Here is a 12,319-nt window from a genome sequence, read left to right on the forward strand (position 1 = left end):
AAAAAGTGAAGAAGCAGGACTTGGAGAAGATGTTTGCCATGAATACTTCTGATAAAAAACTTCTCTCCTATAAGTTATGAAGCCAAAACTGCATATATATGGAAAGTATATGAAATATATTTTTCAATGATAATGTCTAAATTACAAGAAAAGGAGAGGTATTCAGCCTCCCTCATAGTCAGGAAAGCTAACAGTGAGTTTCAGTCGCACAGCCATCAGACTGGTAACATTTAAAGAGCCTGACAGTTCCTCAGTGGAAGGACTGAGAGCTGTCACGTGGTTGTTGATACTGAAAATTAAAATAATTACTCTAGAATAAACTCAGGCATACCTTTGAATAGAAATGCTACTTCTTTGATATTTCTGGAGAGGCTTCAATGAGTGTCCCCAAGAAGACAGTTTCCAGAATATCCATTTTAGCATCATTTATCTGAATACAAGCCCAATCATAATACAGACTGGAAAGCAAATAATGTGTCCATTTCTAGGAAAATGAAAACTTAGCTTATGATACATTTATAGACAAAAATATTAATCAAACTTGAATAAAATGAACTGTGTTTATAAGGATCTAGCAGAGATGGTCATTCAGAACATCGAATTGGGTAAACTATAGGAAATTGCTGAATACTGCGTATATGTCGAATGCCATTTGGTATGATTAAAACATAGAGAACAGCAGTGAGTTTTATTTATGGTACTATTCAAATATGGTAAAACCAGGAAAACCAGGATGCCAGTGGTCCCTGTGAAGAGAAGGAAAGGGTGTTTCCCAGTAGTTTTTGCATCATTTTTATAGATGTAGATGGTAGCTTCATGGGTGTTTGTTATATTATCTTTTCTGTACTCTTCTGTCTTTTAAATATTTTCATTTTTCAAAAGCAGTTACAAATGAGAAACAAAAAATTTCTAGTGTAAGGGGAAAAATGCCACTTTAAGAAGTCTTTCTGTCTTTTCCACCCCAAAGCCACTGCTTTAGTTTCTTTTCATGGTGTTCATCATCTTTGCACAAGTTCAACATCCAAATGTCATCCTGAACATTGTCTTTTGGAATTTATGGCCTTGAAACTTCTGAGTGGGCTTGAATTGAAAGTATTCAGGCATGATTCTCATGGAGAACAATAATGGTAAAAAGTCTGCCTGAATTCCGACAACATTTTTCTGGTATTTAACTTTGATCATTTGCTTCACTCTGTTTTTTAAAATACAGGAGCATTTTGTTCCCATTATTGATTGTTTTTGTTCCCACTGATTTTTCACAGCGCGTGGGGAACAGTCGAGATTGTGATTAAGCGGCCTTAAAAGCTCGTGCTTGACTTCCTTCTGGAGTGTCACACCATTTAGTCTTTTTTTTTTTTTTTTGCCTTCTCAATGACTTAACAGGCAAATTAACATATAAGATAAAAAGTGAAATTTTTAAGTGGGAAGGCAAATTATAGATCTCTCTTTGCAGAAATATTAGAATGTATAGAGAACTTAAATGCCCAGATGTATGTAGTCTTTAAGCATGGTTACTGTTACAAAGGGCTTCCCAGGAGGCTCTAGTGGTAAAGAACCTGCCTACCAATACAGGAGATGTTAAGAGACGTGTGTTTGATCCCTGGGTTGGGAAGATCCCCTGGAAGAGAAAATGGCAACCCTTTCCAGTGTCCTTGCCTGGAGAATCCCATGGACAGGGGAACCTGGCGGGCTACGGTCCATAGGCTCGCAGAGTCAGACACAACTGAAGCGACCTAGCACGCAGACACGTGCTGTAACATGATGGGGAGCGTCCACGGTTGGGTTGGGTGCATGCTGGGTACCCCTGGCAGCCGCAGGCTCCCTTCCTGGGAGAAGCTCCGTCCTGGTGCCGTGGCCTCGCAGCAGCCGCCTTGATGTCTTGCTGTGTGTGCTTGCTCAGCCGCTTCGGCTGTGTCCGACTCTTTGCGACCCTGTGGACTGCGGTCCACCAGGCTGCCCTGCCCGGGGGGTTCTCCAGGCGAGAGCTCTGGAGTGGGTTGCCGTGCCCTCCTCCAGGGGATCTTCTCAACCCAGGGATCGAACCAGTGTCTCTTATGTCTCTTGCGTTGGTAGGCGGATTCTTAATCACTAGTGCCACTTGGGAAGTCCTTATGTCTGGCTAGTTCCCCTCTAACTCCACTGAATTATTCACTTTCTCCAAAGTGAAAATTTTGACTCTCTACAATACTAAGCTTTCAGCCCCCAAGAATCCTGTATTGCATATTTAGCAATGTATTCATGTGATAGTTTCCCTATACAGCAGCAAAATCCTATAGTTTTGCTTATATAGGCCTTGTACATTTTTTTTTGTTAAATTTTGAGTATTTTTTATCTTCTTTAACTCTGTGAATGGGTTTTAATTTTTTAAATTATGTCAGAGCAACTTCTGATATGTAGGAAAAGCTATCAGTTTTAGTATTTGTAGCTTCTAACAGGCCAGCTCATTGAGCACTCAATAATTCTACTTTTGGTTCTGTTTTCTTTGCCTTATGAGTATATCTGTGAATAATTATAATTTATAATATAATTTATAATAATTGCTTATAAAAATAAGAGAGATTGTTTATATCTCTTATTTGTTTTTATTGGATGAAGTTAAACTCCTAGAAAGACATTAAGTAAGATGGTTAGAAATATGCATTCTTGTGTCATCAGATGTGAGTGCAGAGGTCTGTCTGACTTTCCTTCCCCTTGATCCTTGCAGAGTTTTAGTTTATTTGCTGTGATAGTTCACTTCTTAGTGCTATTGTGTGCTTGTTGCTAAACATAAAATATGTCCATCGTTTCTATTTTACTTAAATAGTTTATAAAAGTAATCCCTTTGGATCACCCCTGTCCAGAACACACAGACACACACACACACACAAAGAAGGAGAGAGCTTGAAATAGCAGATAAACAAACTGGTGACATTGATAAAGACACATTTCAAAAAGAAAAGGCTGTTAGTTAAAAACCTGAGAACCTCAAGACCTTTAAATTTTTATAAAACGATTCCCTTTCTCACATTCTCAGTGCTTTTATGAGCCATTTTTCTGTATTCATCCTAGGAATCCATTAATGTCATTAGGTCTTATTTTTTCAGGTTTTCCCAAACTGCCCTCATAGACCAATATCAGATTTTCAGTTCAGCTGGGAGAAATATCGAGGCATCCTCATGCAGGTCATTTCCTTGTATTTTTATTTTATCTTCTTAAATTTTGAGTCTCAGACTTAATCAGCATGTTTTGCTGTCCTTCAAATTTTTCAGTTTTAAATGCATCATGTTGGTCTTGTTCTCTTTCCTGGCATTTTGGGAGACAGATTTAATCTTTGATTTCACCCTGTTTGGAATCTATTCACAAAATTTGTGATCTGTGATATTTACCCTTTAAAAAGTAAAGTTAAAAGGAATTAGCAAATCATACTGTTTAAACCAAAACCAATACAAACTAGCTAAATATTTATAAGTGCCCTTCCATAAATGTTGTCTGCATTTATGACTGATGGAAATTCTCCCTTCTCCACAGTCCTCCAGGGTCCAGTGACACAGACTTCATAGAAGGTAAATAAAAAATAAAACATGCAGACTTCCCTGGCAGTTCAGTGGTTAAGACTTCCCCTTTCAATGAAGGATATGCAAGTTCAGCCCCTAGTTAGTGAGCCTAAGGTTCCACATGCCAGACAGCCAAAAAAATAACATGAAAAAGAAACAATATTGCAACAAATTCAATAAAGACTTTCAAAATGGTTCACATTTTTAAAAATGTTTAAAAAACATAAAATATGGAGCTGAGACATAGGATGAGGGAGCCCAGAGGAGAGGCTGCGCGTGTGACCCTTAGGCTCAGGACACATTCCCACGAACACCTGCTCCACAGTCACAACCCACTTTTTGAAATCTGTTTTGATTCTTAAAATCAAAATGTGCAGACTGCCTGAGTTGTAGTCCTCTTGATGGCATATTCATAACTGCCTTAATATATGGAGGCTTTTAAAAGCCATGCATATAAAATGGAATGCTGCTTATATAACTTTATATAACCCAGACAAGAATAGCATCTTCCAGAGTTGATAAGGAGACCAACACGACTTGTGTCTGGTGCGGATGCATCTTGGTCAGCCTGAGAAGCACGAGGCAAGGAAGTTGTCAATGGGAGCTGGGAGCCTTTGCAGCTTCTTAAGGAAGCCAGGGCTGCCTTGGGTAGCATCTGGTCTTCGGTTTTACATTATATCTTAACATTCATTGCACATGACTATCTCAATGTTCTAAGGTTTGGGGGAGTGAGGCCTCTTGGATTCTCAACTCTGTATCTCTGCAGCACCTCCTACATTGTCTGTGGTCAATAAACGTTCCTTGAAGGGAAGGAAGGGAAGTCACTCAGTCATGTCCAACTCTTTTGAGACCCCATGGACGGTTGCCTACCAGGATCCTCCATCCATGGGATTTTCCAGGCAAGAATACTGGAGTGGGTTGCCATTTCCTTCTCCAGAAGATATTCCCAACCCAGGGATTGAACCCGGATCTCCCGCATTGTAGGCAGACGCTTTACCATCTGAGCCACCAGGAAGTCTAAGAGTTGGTTGGCTGAGTGAGTAATCAGACAGGCTGGGTGTTAACACTGATTTAATTTAAAAAAACTCCTCCTGCTTCTATCCTAAATGCCATCCCAAGCACAATCATGGAGGGAAGAAAAAGCGGGGGGCGGGGATGGTTTAATTGCACATTCAGACATGTCTTTGTTACATGTGATGCTTACACCATATTCCCATTTGAGTTTTGTATATGTCTGCTCAGTTATGTCTGGCTCTTGGCAACCCTACAGACCATAGCCCGCCAGGCTCCTCTCTCCATGGGATTCTGTAGGCAAGAATACTGGAGTGGGTTGCCACTTCCTCCTTCCAGGGGTCAAATTTAATTAAATGGATCATTTTGAAAAGGTTACTTCTATAAAAGACAGTCTTTGTAAGTAAAGATATTCCTTCTCCACATAAAACTGGTAGCTTTAATTACTCAACACATTTTTTTTCAAAAACAGTTTAATAAGGTTATCTGTTGATCTGCTTCCATTTCTGAGCCAAGAACCATCCTAGCATTCGGCATAAGGACACGTTTACAGACTAGGTTCAGGAGATGAATGATTTAAGATCCACTTCTAACTGTAACAGGAGAGGCATTATAATATGAGTGGTATACCTATAGAAAAGGTCAAGGAATCACTGTAATTTAAGTGGGAACAGCCGGAGAGCACACCCACAGGGTTGCCAGCATGCTGGCACTGTTTTAATTCCTCAACGTACATTAACCCACATGCTTCCCATAGCAGCCCTGGAGGACAAAGGGTGACTCCTTTGCCCCAGGCCATCCAGCTGGTGGATGGTGAAGCTGGGAGTCTAGCCTGTGTGGAGTGTTGGGAGCTTCTGGTCTTCATGGTGGCATTGGGGGAACCACTGTCTGATCATGAGCTTGGAAGGAAGGTGCATTTTAAGTCACTTAGTTAATTCCATACTGCTACCACCCAACAAAATTGAAATAAATCACAGTGGAGATCACCCCAAAGGAAAATGGAAGGCTCCTCCTGCCTTTAATCTTTCCCAGCCTCAGGGTCTTTTCCAACAAATGATAGAGATAGCAAGAAAATACAACCTTGATTCAAATTCTCCCTATTTTCTACAGGGAGATTTTTCTAATGGGAACACTGACATATGCCAATCACCACTGTGTTATTTTCTCCCAGTTAACAAAGAGAAATGCTGAAGCAGATGGAGGTGAGCTTGTTCTTAAGAAGGCCAGACCCTCAGAGATTAGAATAGTGCGTGTGCACACACACATATGTAGTATGTGTACACACACACACACACACACAGGGCTGTATCAACCCCCAGGAGAGAGGGTGTGCCAACCCATTCACTCACTTGGTGGGCTAAGAGGAAAGCTCTGCCTTCCCCCTTGCCCGATTCCTTTAGGGCTGGCCTGTTGACATTCGAAAGTTCATTGTGAATTCACTTGGTATTATTCAAGAGCCATTCAAATCACATGTAAATGAAATCCTGAGCAACTCATTAAGACGTTCATCAAAAGTGCTTTCGGTTTCTTTTCAAAGCTAGAGAAATAAATGCAGAACTGAGGAGTTTTCATCAGGCTTATCTTTTTCGTGTGCTAAAATAACTTATGGACTGCCTTGGTTACCATCAATTCTTCACGGAACCCACTTTAGTTCGTATCAATAGGGAGATAAATAATGCCTGGGTAGGATCTATTTTAAGTCACTTATTTTCTCCAACATCAGTTTGCTTCACAAGTTTTGAAAGGAGAAACATCTACTCTTATAAAACGTTATGTCACACAGTTGACTGAACTACGAAGTAAAGTTGATTTATGGGGGCCACCTGGACATGTAGCAAAGAGGCTTGTTGTTTATCGTTTAGTCACTAACTTGTGGCCAACGCTTTTGTGACCCTATGGACTGTAGCCCACCAGGCTCCTCTGTTCATGGGATTCTCCAGGCAAGAGTACTGGAGTGGGTTGCCATTTCCTTCTCCAGGGGGTCTTCCTGATCCAGGGATTGAACCTGAGTCTCCTACGTTGGCAGGCGGATTTTACCAATGGAGCTATCTGGGAAGCCCAATAAATAGGTTAGCATCTCCCAAATGTCTTCTCACACCCCTTAATGGGTGAGTCTCCATGATGCTCCCCAGAGAGAAGGGTCTCGTTTCCACACGGATGGCTCCACACTGTCTGCCCTCCTGTGAAATAAATCCCATCACCAATTGAAGATGAACAGCTCGGAGCCGTCTGTCCAGCTGTCCCAAAGGTACTTAATCATGGAAACTTTTCCCATTTAACACTTATTAATACCCTCAGTTCTTAGAAAAAATTGCTTTGAGAAGCCCAGCTTAGCTTTCTTCAAACAAGAGAAAAAATAAATCTGGACACTTCTTATGTGTCTAATAATGAGCCCAAAGTATTCTGCAAGGATTTTTTCTCCTGGAGTGAAGGAAGAGTTGGTACAGTGTACCCCAGGGAAGGAGAATTTGAATTCAGGGAGCAAGTCAGCCAAGGTGGATCCATGCCCCCTGAGGGCGGCTGTAAATTGTCATTTGTGAGGCTGCTCCCCCAGCAGCAGAAGAGGAAACGAGGCTGTTCTCAGGAGCCTCAAGACATCCCAGAGTCCCCTTTCTTCTTCCTCTGTGACTCTGCGAACCTGAACTCCACTTTGCAAAGAAATCTACAGCTCACCAGAGCCTCGGTGAACCCTGAAATACTGGATGGAGGGACCATCCTCCCTGGTCAGGGGCTAGACGCATCACACCGTGAACCTCAGGCTCCTCAATGGCAAAATGGGGAAACTGGCCACTACATGACTTCATCTGATGCTCCAGGATTTTGCCAGTGAAGTTGCAAAGCATCAATGTCAGGACCCAAGCATTGTATTTTTGATCTGAAATAACATTAAAGTGACTAAGCCTACGATGACTTCCCAGGTGATAAAGAATCCGCTTCCCAATGCTGGTGACCCAGTATACGCGGGTTCAATCCCTGGGTCAGGAAGATACACTCCAGGAGGGCATAACAACCCACTCCTGTATTCTTGCCTGGAAAATCCCGTGGACAGAGGAGCTTGATGGGCTACAGTCCATAGGGTCGCAAAGAGTCAGACACGACTGAGTGACTAAGCACCCAAATCTACAATAACTTTTCATTAAAGTTTATTATTTTAAGAATATGTTGATCAATCTTAGTAATTTTAGGTAAAATTTATATTTAAATAATTCTAAATTGATTACATGAACAGTTCTATCATAAAGCCAGTGTTTGAGTTTGGGATGGGAGTTCCCTAGAGGTCCAGTGGTTAAGACTTTACCTTCCAATGCAGGGGATGTGGTTTCAGCCTCTGGTTGGGGAGCTGAGATCTCACATGCTTGTGGGGCCCCCAAAGTACAAAATATAAAACAGAAGCAATACAGTTATAAATTCAATAAAGACTTTAAGAAATGGTCCACATCAAAAATAAATAAATAAATTTGGGAGATTCTTTTCCGTCTAGATCCATCTGTTGCCATAGCACTTTCCTAGGGCTATACAGATAAATTTTCTCTACTTTTCAGGTAATGATTTAGATAAATTTATGTGTGTAAAGGGTTTACACTTGCCATCTTTATTGCTGCAGCCTTTGAGCTTTAAAAGTACTGCTACTGCACCATCTTTGGACTTCAGGAGTAGCTAGTTGTGCTGTTTATAGTCCTTGGAATTATTGCTTTAGAGCAAATAGGATTATCTCACAAAACTCTTCCTGATTTCTGTTGTTTCAAGCGCAACAAATTTGTCTGCCCTTGATTTTGGCATTTCCTTATTTTTTTTTTAAGTGATATGGATAATAAGTGATACTGTAGGAAATTGTGTCCTTTTTTACGTTAATTACTAATGAAACTCACTTTTTTCTTCCCCAAGGAGCACTAAACTCTTCAGAGTTTATATTGTGTAAACCTGGAACTTCTTGCCTCTCAGGGACGTGGTTTTGTTAATGAGGTCCGGTGCTTTGTGTAGATATTTGACCTCACCAGTCAGGTTTATCTCTGGTGTTTCCTAATTTTTCCTTTTTCTTAGTTTTGTTGGGTTTCATTGTACGGACTTATCTTGTGTTTACATAACTGCTTCGTTCCTGTATTTAGTCAATCCGCATATTCTTCTCTGATGAGTACCTGTCAATATAATTCACTCTATCAGACCACGGAAACAGAAATGAACATCTGACCTGGACTCACCTCTCAGAGAACCTCGGATGTGAAATCTCTGCCAAAAGCAGAGTTGCCTTTCTCTCCCTTTTCCCATCTTTTCCACTATAACTGATTCTGTTGCTTTAAGAGAACAACATTCTTGATTTCGTTTTTAACATTTTGTGGTCTAATTTTTAAAATACTTCTTGTCCATTTGGAACTTAAAGTAGTATGTGGTGAGAGTTCAAAATTCAAGTAAGGTTTTCTTTTCATTAGTACGCATTCCCCAGAACCATTGATTTTGTTACTGATTTTCATTTCTACATTATCGTGGCAATCTTATTTTTAATATTCAATATATTAACTGTTTTCTATAACTCAGACTCTGAACTTAGACCCTTGAACCTCTCATTTTAATCATAGACATAGGTCTTCATTAAGTCTGTATGCATGCTCAGTCGTTACATTTTGTCCGACTTTTTGCTACCCCATGGACTGTAGCCAGCCAGGCTCCTCTGTCCATGGGATTTTCCAGGCAAGAATACTGGACTGAGTTGACATTCCCTTCTTCAGGGGATCTTCCTGACCCAGGGATTGAACCCGGATTGCAATGGCAGGTGGATTCTTTACCACTGAGCCACCTGGAAAGCCCTCATTATTAAATCTATGAAAAAAAAGTGAAAGTCACTCAGTCGCGTTCAACTGTTTGAGACCCTAGGGACTATACAGTTCATGGAATTCTCCAGGCAAGAATATTGGAGTGGGTAACCGTTCCCTTCTCCAGGGGATCTTCCCAATCCAGGGATTGAACCTAGGTCTGCCACATTGCAGGTGGATTTTTTACTGTCTGAACCACTAGGAAAGCCCAAGAATACTGGAGTAGGTAGCCTATCCCTTCTCCAGTGGATCTTCCCGACCCAGGAATCGGACTGGGGTCTCCTGCATCACAGGCAGATTCTTTACCAGCTGAGCTACCGGGGAAGCCTGACCATTAAGTCTATAGTAAGATAATTTAAAAGAAAGTTAATAACTATAAGTAGTGTCATCCTTAGGGCTGCTACCATAATTAGCATGTTGACAGCCCTTTCTTAAGTCATTTTTCTTAGGTTATGGAAATTATGTTATCTGAGTGCCTGGTCTCACTCCCAGAAATGTACTATGGTGTTATGGTGAACTTCTCATTGGGGATGAAAACAAATTCTAAGATTAGTTTGATGCATAACCATATTTTTTGCTCCTACCAAGGCTGAGAATTCTTCACCAGAAAGGCCTGTGTTTGATACTGCTGCCAGAGCTGTAATATTTTTCCTTGTTGGACATAAAATAGGCAACTTCAGAGTTTTCTAATGAAATCATAGAATATTCGCCAGCCCTTCTCACTGCTTGGTTCATGATCTAGGTGAACTTTTGCTTTATTCTCTTCAATTTTTCTAGAAATTGTTGTATTTTGTCTAGCTGTGGAGCTTCTTTTTGTGTGTGAGGAATACATTTTTCTTATTTCTTCAGCCGTGTTTTAGTGGGCCAAGCATGAGACTAAGCTGACATCTGTAGAGTTCCCATCCTTTCAAGTTAAACTGCGGCAATAAAACCTGCAATGTCTATTCATTGGCTGGTTGTCAAATAGACTAATGCTTATGACAGAGCTTTGACTGCTCACTAAATGTTCTACTAAAACATAAGTGACTTTGCATTAAGAGGCGTTTCCTGCTTAATAGTTAGAGACCAGAGCGTGTCACCCCAGGGCCATATGCTCTGTTGGAGGTGTGGATGTCGGAACAGGCAGTCCCGGTTCAATATGGTGAGTGCCGGGCAGCCCCCAAGAGAGCTCCTCCAGGCCTAGGATGAGTGGGGGGCAGTGTGTGGCTCCAGAGAAGAGGACATCACAGAACCGAGTCTGGAAGGCTGAGGTCACCACCATACAAGCACTGAGATCTAAGGATGCAGATATGTTCCTTGCACCTACACCTGCTGCAGGTGGTTTGACCTGACTCGGGTGTGAAGGTGAGATCTTACAAATGATGCTTGAAAAGGTCTTGGGCCATATCATGAGAAACATATGTAGTCTATGTCAAATAAATTGCCCTTCAATCATAGGCACTAAAGACACAATTACTTCCATGGTGGCTCAGATGGTAAGGAGTCCACGTGCAATGCAGGAGGCCCAGGTTAGATCCCTGGGTTGGGAAGATCCCCTGGAGGAGAAAATGGCAACCCACTCCAGTATTCTTGCCTGGAAAATCCCGTGGACGGAGGAGCCTGGCAGACTACAGTCCATGGGATCGCAAAGAGTCGGCCACAACTGAGTGACTTCACTTTCATTGACACAATTGGGCTTCCCAGGTGGCTCAGTGGTAAAGAATCGCCTGCCAGTGCAGGAGATGGGGATTCAGTCCTTGGGTCAGGAAGAGCCTCTGCAAGAGGAAATGGCAGCTCACTCCAGTATTCTTGCCTTGGAAATCCCATGGACAGAGGAGCCTTTCGGTTACGATTCATGGGGTTGCAAAAGAGTCAGATATGACTTGGTAACTAAGCAACAACAGCAACAATAAAGAAACACTCTAATTCTAAGCAATGCAAGGACATCATCCTCGAGTCCTGGAAAACACATGTAAATGTCTACCATCCAACCACGCCACAGTTCCGCCCAGGTGTGTAGCAAGCTTTCTTCTGTTACCAGATGACTTCACTTAGCTGACTCTCTAATACCCCTCCTTTCCTTCATCTCCAAGTTTCTTGGAATAGAAAATATTTGAAGCTTGGTATTCATATCCCATTTATCTATGTAACTTCAGGCCCAGTCATTACTGAACTGCTGTCTCAAAGGTGGCTTTGGTTCCCCAGGTAATAAGCTCATGGTTGAAAGAGTGAACTGTTCAGGTTGAAGAAGAAAAGAAAGATTGGTTGTCTGCTTTTGGATAAACAAAGAAGATTGATGCTAATGCCCAAAGCAAGGCTATTGAGAATGAAATCTCAATTTAGCCTTGCTATTTAGGCTTCTATTCACAGAAGTTCAGAAATGTTCATCCTCGTTTGAAGATAAATTTCCAACAGGTGAATCTTAATCAAACTATTAATAATCTTGGAAATGTAAGGATCCTTAGATATCTTCTGAATAGATCTCATCAATTTTGTAAAAGAGGAAACTAATTAAGTGACTTGCTTAAGGTCATACAACCTTTTCGTTCCTGTAGGTATAACTGCCTGGTTTCTCTTAAATATTAAATATTTAAGCTTTTCTCTAAAGATCAAATTCCAAGCCAGAGTGAATTAAGGGTTCATTGAGAATCTGTGACCTCAGTGTCTGGCAGCCATACATTTTTCAGAGACAAAACGAAAACACAGAGAAAGGTGGATCAAACCTGGTGGTTCCTTGATTTTTTGACTAAGACAACTGGACTATGGATTACAGTTCATCATAAGAAACTTAAATGGACCAGCTGAAATGCTTTCTGTGTTTTATAATATTGTTGTAATATATATAGTTTAACAGAACATGTCTTGGCTATAGCATTTGATGTAGCCATTGCAGCTTAGACTTCTGTAAGACTAGGAAATGTAGAGTGGACATTCCTTCCTAATTCAGTATATCGTGAGTAGATAAACCAGTACTTTGAAACATGAGTA

At 41.1% G+C, this 12,319-nt stretch overlaps 1 protein-coding gene across 1 annotated transcript in view; it reads left to right on the plus strand.

Annotated features, from left to right (window-relative positions):
• ADCY2 (adenylate cyclase 2) overlaps positions 1 to 12,319 on the plus strand; it is a 438,387-nt gene that overhangs the window by 160,885 nt on the left and 265,183 nt on the right. The gene's annotated exons all lie outside the window — the stretch shown is intronic.

The sequence above is a fragment of the Muntiacus reevesi genome, chromosome 14 (assembly GCF_963930625.1).
Source record: "Muntiacus reevesi chromosome 14, mMunRee1.1, whole genome shotgun sequence".
NCBI lineage: Eukaryota > Metazoa > Chordata > Mammalia > Artiodactyla > Cervidae > Muntiacus > Muntiacus reevesi.